The following is a 9,530-nucleotide window of genomic DNA, read 5'->3' as shown; positions in this document are numbered from 1 at the left end:
GTCTGACTATGTTGGCAGGTCTTAATAAGGGCTTCCGTCTAGCTGCTCTGCAAGGATAACCCAATCTTTGGAGAATCCATTGAACAGATTTTGGGCTCATCCCACCAACTTTGGCCACTTCTGCAGTCGGTAATCTGGGATCCATTTCGATGCTCCTCTTGACAGCCCTTTTTGTCCTCTCCAATGGACCAGGATGACCCGGACGCTGCTCAGTTGTTTCCTTGCCGTGCTTCCTGAACTGCACGATGATTCTGTTGACTGTCGAAAGTGGGATTCCCAGATTCTGCGAAATTTGCTGCTGACTTATTCCACCATCTACTTGACCAACTATCCTTCCTCTAACAAAATCTGACAATTCAAGATAACCTTGAGTTCTAGGTATGTTGTAGCACAAGATAATTAGTATACGGACCATTTTCATTTATATAGTGCTCTGTGAACACAAATTAGTTAGCATAAATTAGTTAAATGACGAAAAATTAGGTGTCTATTTACTTGTGACCACTCAGTGTACATACATAAAGTAAGTTATTTTAATGTAAAGTGTGAGTTGTTGGAAATGAACATTGATACATGTTATTTTTGTATAAATTTTTGTTCTTAAGAGGAAAATAACCTATCACACTGAAAGACTTATTAAAGGCTTTATAAAGTCACAGAGAAATGTTTGGGTAGAAATAATTTATTTAAAAAAGTTTGAATTTTTTTGCATTGCTTACTAAAAATCTTGCCAAATTTTGTGAACACACTGGACAAATTATTTTGGATTACTTGGTAAAAATAATGCAAAATTCCCCAGAAAATTATTTTTTAAAAGTACTCTCCTTTAAATATTTGTGAACTGAATGACATTATTCAACCTTAATTGTTGTATAATCTTAATCTAAGTACTAAAACTTTGATATGAAGTGTTAATTTTAAATGTAGCATGGTGTTAACCATCTACATACAGCTCAATCAATTTTGATTCACTATGAAACGACCTGTAAACTGTAAACTTTTACATCCTTTAACTGAATATGATATATGTAGTTGTATATTATATTTTCAATGTTATAATTTGTTTGTTTGCTAGAAGGAGCTATTATTTGTGATGATGGCTAGAGATTACTTTATATATATGAGTTAGTAATATTAATGACTATATGGTGAGTTTATGAGTTCAGTGACAGAAAAATTGTTCAACATTAGAAGTGGGATTTATTGTATGTAATGACATAGTATGAAACATCCAAAACTGTTTTATGAAATCAGTCATTCACATTTTATATTTCAAACTGTTTTGATCATGAAATTATTATGCTACATTTCAGTCTTTGACTAAATTATAAATTTGACATCATCAATTTGATCCAGTTAAAAGTTATCTCATGGAAACCAAGGCTCTGTATCCTCATATTATCTGCAGCCATCTAGTTCCTCCAGTTCTCCTAGGTAGTGTTACTGCTTCCCCAACTCCCATGGCTATGAATTTGAATCCACTCCTGTTTTTTGGACTGTTCTTGTGGAACTGGTAGATGTTATGGAGGAATGATCTTTGTGTGGAATATCTTTGTATGCAAGTTGAAGATGATTAGCAGTGCAGTGTATGGCCAACAGAGATGAACTGATTTATTTCAGGTTTACAGCTACTTCTTGATACCTCCCCAGCATGACTGCTGCCCCGTCTGATCCAAATTCCATGAGTTTCTCTGAAGATAGGTCTGGTCAATGCCAAGCCTCTCATCAAGGCTGTGAAGAATTGCCACTGTGATTGGTTCCCCATTGGCAGTTGCAACATTTGTCACAGCAACAAGGTCAGTAGCCACTGTCCTATTGATGACGTACCGAACATACACCATCTCTTCCTCTGTCACGGATGTATTTGTTGAACCATCGCTGATCAAAGAGATGAACTTTGTTTCCCTTGTTCTTTTTTCCATTTCAATTCTTTCTATCTAAAGACATGTAATCAACACCTAAAAGAAATAAAGTTAGAACTTTAGCTTGCACACCGAAAAGTAAAGAAATAAAATTAAGGTTTAACACACTAGATTTCTGTGCTTATGATTTTTCTTCTAATGTGTTTTTACATAATATATTTTCATTTCACTGATGCAACAGTTATCTTTTCAGAGGCAGATCAGTATATGGAAGTGACATACCCATCTGGCAGTGGAATTTGAATGAATATTAACAAGGGACAGGCAAAAATTAAAACATTTTTAAAAAAATCTTTTGAGAAAGCAGGGTGATGGCGTAAAGTTGTACTTCATTATACTTCAGTTAAATAAGACCAATCTGAATACTGTTACGACTAAATATAAACAAGTAAGGCCAATCTGAATACCGTTACGATTAAATATAAACAAGTAAGGCCAATCTGAATACCGTTACGACTAGATATAAACAAGTAAGGCCAATCTGAATACCGTTACGATTAAATATAAACAAGTAAGGCCAATCTGAATACCGTTACGATTAAATATAAACAAGTAAGGCCAATCTGAATACCGTTACGACTAGATATAAACAAGTAAGGCCAATCTGAATACCGTTTCGACTAAATATAAACAAGTAAGGCCAATCTGAATACCGTTTCAACTAAATATAAACAAGTAAGGCCAATCTGAATACCATTTCGACAAAATATAAACATATAAGGCCGATCTGAATACCATTACGACTAAATATAAACATATAAGGCCGATCTGAATACCATTACAACTCCAGCAGAATAAATCATAAACATTGTGTGTTTCATCTCACAACCCTAAATATTTTTTGTTGTTTATTTAAATATAAACGCATTAGCATATGGTATGTACAGTAGAAAAAAAAAAATAGTGTCTCATGCGTGTAGGCTACATCTACTTATTCAGCTAGCCAGTCTGAATAGAAGTATTGCCTACCTGAATAAGTACATCTGGACTTGAAAATAATCTTAGTCTACATTCCAGACCATGTTTATAAAAAAAAAACAGTTGAGCTAGAGTCAGCATTTTGTAAGGCTGTTTTCAAATGTGTTTTAATACATTATTTGGAAATTACATCTTCATACAGTAAGTAGTTTGTTGTGAGATCGATTGCTCACTTGAATCGTGCACAGAATGTAGACAATAGAACACACTGTGCTTGTTGACGTAAAGTTCTCTGGATTGGTCAATCACGGAAATGAGTCCTTCCTTCCGATAGGTAATATGTCACAATCTCATTTCGATACACACGTTCATCGAAAATACCCACACTAAATCTGTTTTTTGTGTTTCCAAACAATGTGTTGAGATTTGATTTGAATCCATAGTCATGATGAATATTAACCTCATGAATTCAAAGTAGAATGCACAAATAAATTTCTCATTATCTTGCAAGCTCAACTCTCAACAGCATGGTCCCTTCATCCTAATCAGCTGATTTACTAGTCGAGATCTGTTTGGTAGATTCTCAACTTTGTTCATGACCTCTTACAAGTTACATGCATAACTTAGTCTATGTCCACATATGGTATAGATTTAGGTATATTGAGAACTATACTCTAGATCTTAGTCTAGCTGCTGTTTTGACCATAAATTACATAGATAAAGGATTTATGAACAACTTGTAACCTCCATGCTTCAATTCAGTCAAATTAAAACCTGAACTTGGGAAAAAAAAATGCTAATAAACACTGACTTGACACCATTTTTTCTGATTATAAATAGCAAATTTCAGTGTCATTCCTGAAATTATTGTATATATATTTTTTAGTATATAAGCCCAGCAAATAAAAGAAGATATAGATATGCAGATAGATTGAAGATATAGATAATTGAGTCAAGCGAACAGTAGGCACCACAAGTAAAGTGTGTGAATCGCTGTGATTTATAGTACGTGTTATTGAGATTGCAAATGTATTGGCTGTAGATTTTCTGTGTATTACAAAGTTGTATTGAGAAAGAATAAAGTAGTTTTAATTAAAAAAAGACTTGTATCACTGAAATTCCTCGGAAAGAATTTATACCGGAAGTTAACAAACAAGCAGATACGTAACAATATATATATATAAATTTCTCATTATCTTGCAAGCTCAACTCTCAACAGCATGGCTATCTACTATCTAGCGAAACCACAGCCAAGGGAACGGGCTTGTAAAAATCCGCTGTCGCCAAAAGATATTCAGTCAAAGCTGCAGAGAATACAGCATATAGTTTTCTCTGACATTCAATACTATATTATTTATAACCAATAGGACGCCAAGGTATTCGTCTATTAAATGATGCATTTTATTACTTTGTTTTCTAAACAGAAAAATTCAGTACAAGCTTCATTACTACAGGAAACATAATGACTAGCTTCTTGGATGAATTTGTAATGGCTCTTGTCACATAGTTAGAAAGCCATAAACAATTGTGATAGTTACAGGACATTTTCTATTTTTTGCATCGTTATCGTTCTATTTATTTTTTTGTGCATTATTTAATTAACACTCTCGACACTGTTAAGTCAAATTGACCAACCATGTGACCACTTTGTACTTGTTATAGTTTCGATACTACTAACTTTTAATCTAGTACATAAAGATTTGTCCATATGTATAGCAAGTCTTTTATGATTCTAAATACAAAGTGATTTTCATGTTAAGATTAAAAAATACTTCATCTCAAAAATCTCAAATGTCATTTGCATAATCTCTAAAACCTCCTAAATGCAGTAAAAATTCATATTTTATCTTTTATTTTCTCTACCCTAACTATATACAAACATTACAAGGTTGGTCAATTTGACCAACTTTTTAACCACCAAAAACAAAAATCGAAATAAATCTAAATTACTATTTCATCTTTCTAGAATGACTTCAAATTGTAACAGGTAACTACATTCATTTATCCTAAGTGGTTTTAAACTCGTAACAGTATACTTTTATTTAGATTTAAATTTTATTGTTTTATTGCCCTTTGAACCATGTCTAACTACTATTCATGCCATTGTAAGTTGTAAATCACTTGGGGAACTTCAGCTCATGTTATGCATTCAAATTATATTACCATAGAATGCTCATGTGCATGCCTTGTGGACAACTTTTTGTTATAATATTATTATTTATTTTACCTAATCTAACCTGAATTAACTAGAGTTTCGTAATTTTACGTTTTAGTTACTTTTATAGTAATAAATAACGAATACACACGAGCCTTTTTTTTTGTTGTTGACTGTCAATGACACTTAACCTTACTTTTTGTATACTAATGATAGTAGTGCACTAAATAAATAAATTTTTATTTAAATGAAGATAATTAAGATGTTGATGATCCAAAGAAGAATGCAACCAAAAAAAGGCAATGGGACCATGAGTATGAAAAGGAAAAAGTATATACAGGGGTGAATGGGATAATAACTGGTTACACTATGACGAAGATGGTGGCATAACATTCTGTAATGTATGTCAAGAAGAGAACGTGAATCTGATAACTGTTAGTAGAATATTAACAATGAAGAAAATGTGAATCTAAAAATGCTATTAGTGATCTATTAGCATGAACAGCCCATGATTATTCTGAGCACATGTGTTTCACACCAAATTGAAATCTGTTGCCATATCAATTAATACACCATTCACCAGCAGACCAACAATATTTTTCAGAATATCACCTCGTGATTGGGCAATTATAGCTGAGTATCTAGCCCTCTTTGTTGAGCAAGCATTTAACGTAACTCGGATTGGGCCATAGCACAAAATTTATGGAAATTCCATTATTTTGGAGTTTATAATTTTTTTAATGAAAACATATCTCTTAAAACATAAACCAAAAAAAAATATATATATATGTATCAGAAAAGGCCAGAAATGCCTGAAAAGCATCTGATTTTTTGTCACCGAAAAAAAACAATACTCTTACTGGAAATAATAGATCTCATCTTTGGATTTTACTGTCATTTTTTTCCATTATGCAATTTATGTTTTTTATAACTGCTTGCTTAATGTAAATGTTAAATTTTTACACAGAAAAAATGACTGGCAAACATACTAGTACAATTATCACAAGGCCATGCCAGGCCCAAGATTAGACTCCAACTTTTATGCATGGAACTCCTGCTTTGGATAAAGCACTTCTAATGCATTCTAGCACATTGGCCAGTAACATTTCTTTCCATCAATATATTTCTTTCACAATTATTTTTTAGAATGTTTTCCAGGTGCTCAGTGTAGAAAATGATAACATTTTTACATGTCAATTTCACAAGCTATGGAGCCCTGAACAGCCTAGTTTTTAAACAAGGCTCATCACAGCCATGGGTTCCCATATTGCAATATCCCAACAGATTGGTGAGCAGCTTTGTTTGCAGCTTCAACACTCAATAGTGTGAGTTCTTTTGGATAGCTAAATCAAATTGGTGGGTACTTTAGTCATGACAGGCAAAGGATATGAACTGCCTAGAACATGTCACCTTGAACACATTGCTTGACCTGTATACACAATATATACATATCAAGTATATGTACATACTGATTGTTAGGCATGATATACATACTGTATACATTGTACACCAGCACATCTAGCACATACGTCTTCAAGCTAAACATTCGTTGCAAAGGCATTCATAGTGACAACTTTTGTGAATTGTACATTAATGAAGAGTGTTTGTAAATTTGGCTTGTCATAAGTTTTGCTTGGTTAAGAAGTGTTTAGATCAGTTTATGTGGAGTCAAACTTTTAATGGCTCTTTTGATTTTAAGGAGCCACATGGGCTACCTAGTAGACACTTTTGACAGGCTTGCCGGCATTTTTGGGGGCCGTTGGCCCCTGGGCTCCTACTAATTTCGAGCCCTGGATAACTTATGCTGCACATCTACCAAGTAATTTACAATGTATAATCACACAACTATTAGTTGACAAGGTTCAAAGGAAAATATAACAGTAAAATTTAAGTACAAAGAAATGTATACTGTTACAAGTTTAAAGCTATTTAGAATAAACAAATATTGGACCTTTTGTGTACAGAAGATGTGTTATATTTCCTAAAAGTCTGCGAAATTTTGTGAAGATGTACGTACTGTATTAAAAGTTATAGTATGGATGCTGTAACAATTATAAAATGGTTACTAGGTTGGTCAAATCAACTGACCTGATATTGAAAGAGTTAGTAAAAATAACGTAAAAAAGAACATTAATTGGAAAGTGATGGAAGACTCTGAACTTCCTCTGACTGTTCCTAAAGTCATTCGAGAAAAGAAAAAGAGGGTAATTTAGATTAATTTTTTGGTGGTTACATGGGCAGTCAAGTTGACCTACCTTGTATAGACTCATAATAGAGATTGGGTAGAGAAAGTGTAAAGTTGTACTGAAAAAAGTGTTGTAAATGAAGTTTGATAATGTTGTGACAAACAAAAGTATTTTTAAACTTAACGTGGAAATCACTTTGCATTTGGACTAATAAAATAAATCTGTATAAACTTTTAGCAAAAATCAGATTTTTTTATGTACAGCAGATGTGTGATGTGTCCTAAAAGTCTGCCAAATTTTATGAAGATGCACATACTGTGTTAAAAGTTATAGTATGGAAACTGAAACTGTAAAGAGTACAAAATGGTTGCCAGGTCCGTTAAATTGAGAGAGTATATAAGAAAAAACCATTAACAAACGCTTATTGGAAAGCGATGATGTATGGGAAAACTCTCAATTACAGTCACCACCTCTGACAGTACTTGTGTCTTATTCTTCATTCTTTATCTAAGAACTCTTTAGGGCAAATTTCTTCCATTTTTTATCAAGAAGGGATTGGAGGGGGTTGTGGGCTCTACTAAGTCAATCAAGTAGCTACAGTTTAGATACATCTTGGTCAAAACATCCATGCCACATCATAGTGAACTCATTTTTGAAGTCAAATTGCATAGAGGATATACCAATTTAGGTTACTCCCCATGTTACTTTGAATTCCTCAAGGGGAGTGATAATAAAGAGGGATTTACTTCACATTCCCTAGTCAGAAGTTCTTGCTGGTCTGTCCAGTCAAGGAGTTTGAGCTATGTGATGCATTTCCATTTGTAAAGATGGAATAATGCAGCCTAACACTGTTCTTATACTGACATTTATATTGCTATGTCCACCTGCCACTGTCAAGGAAGGTTGTCTGAACTGTATTGTATGTCCCTATATTCCTAACCTGTCAGATTTTTCCAATTCCAGAGGTTTAGGCACTCAAAGACATCTTCTTGTGGTTTTTTGACATATGCTCCTTGTGGATGCACAGGCCATGATGCCTACAAGTGTCAATTGGAACCACATTGTATTAATTCTAATGTTTTCCATCCCTTTTACTTTTGTTCTTGTTCTAAGTGTGTGAAGAAGAAAGAGGTTCAACAGTTCAATACAGTCAACAACATTAAATATCCTGAGGCAGAGAAATAGTTCCCTCTGTTCCTCCTTGTAGTTATGGTGTTGCACTCCATTCCACTGTTATATTAGGGGTGCAGATGAATATTTCTGTTCCTCCCTCAAAGTTTTTCTCTCTTTATGTCCAGAATCTTCTTTCCTCAGTGGATTCTAGAGTTGACAAGTCATTATCTACTCCTGTCTCTGTCCAAACTGTATCATCCAGTGACTGCTTAGGACCCTCTCCATCAGTCCCAAGGTGCAGGACCATCATTTGATCACACACTCAATCACTGGAACCTCTTACTTCTGACAGAGACCTTCTCAAATGATCCAGATCAGTTTTTATGGAGGTCAACAGACCTCTTTCTAATAAACAAAAATGTTGAAAACAAGAAAGTTCTCCTCCTCCCCTTGAGTGGTAATGGTCACTTTCATACAAGTTCTACACTTCACACAGCTATTTTGGATGCTACTCTTCCTTTAGTTGAGACATTATTCTGTATCTGGCTATAGATGTATAAAGTCATCATGTGGTTCTGTGTTGTTGACCCTGATTGGAAGGCATAACCACATGTTATTATTGGTGTAGGAAGGATTCAGTTAATGCTTTATTGGCTCTTATTAATCAGTGTATCCTTGACTCAGTTTGTCATTAGTTAATTGAACCTGATTTTTAATACAAGAGAGGAGTAGTCTTGTGTCAAATTATCCTGTTTTTAAATATTTCTTTTATTCCTGACTTCAACACTGTTTCAGAAATCTACTTGTTTATTCACTTTTTATTCTTTCTGTAAATTGTGCTGATGTATTTTTTAGGTTTTTCTAGTTATGTTCCTTTAAACATTAATTTTATTCTTATATTTCTTATTAAGGAGAATGAACATCTGTGCGGACTTCTTTATATTCCTTACAAGTTTCCTCATTTTGGTTGATTAGGTGTTTCCTTTCTGTACCATTATTTGTCTATGGGAAGATTGGTTTCAAAACTTGGGTTAACCAGTTTCCATGGTCTTGATTTTTTCTCCGTTTTCACTACCTTTCCTCTTACCTTATTTTTGTTTTTCTCATCCACAGGATCTACTTTCCCTGTAAAAGTTTGGTAAAGTCTGATAACCAATGCTTTGCAAAGTCATTTAAGAAAGTTTAGAATTTTACTGGATGGCCAACATGGTTTCACTAAAGGAAAATCTTGCCTTA

General features: G+C 33.7%; 1 long non-coding RNA gene across 2 annotated transcripts in view; it reads left to right on the top strand.

Annotated features, from left to right (window-relative positions):
- The window catches only part of LOC111088649, an 8,651-nt gene extending 6,617 nt beyond the window's left edge, over positions 1-2,034 (top strand). Inside the window, exon 4 of one of the 2 annotated variants that reach the window (XR_002613106.1) lies at positions 1,357-2,034. This is a non-coding gene — a long non-coding RNA (uncharacterized LOC111088649). Of the gene's footprint in view, positions 1-1,313 lie in introns of both variants that reach the window. The other variant, XR_002613107.1, reaches the window with a different exon arrangement.
- Positions 2,035-9,530: the final 7,496 nt, after the last annotated feature.

The sequence above is a fragment of the Limulus polyphemus genome, unplaced genomic scaffold, assembly GCF_000517525.1.
Source record: "Limulus polyphemus unplaced genomic scaffold, Limulus_polyphemus-2.1.2 Scaffold4184, whole genome shotgun sequence".
Classification (NCBI taxonomy): Eukaryota; Metazoa; Arthropoda; class Merostomata; order Xiphosura; family Limulidae; genus Limulus; species Limulus polyphemus.
The sequence above is the reverse complement of the archived record's forward strand: the minus strand, read 5'-3'. Positions and strand labels throughout refer to the sequence as shown.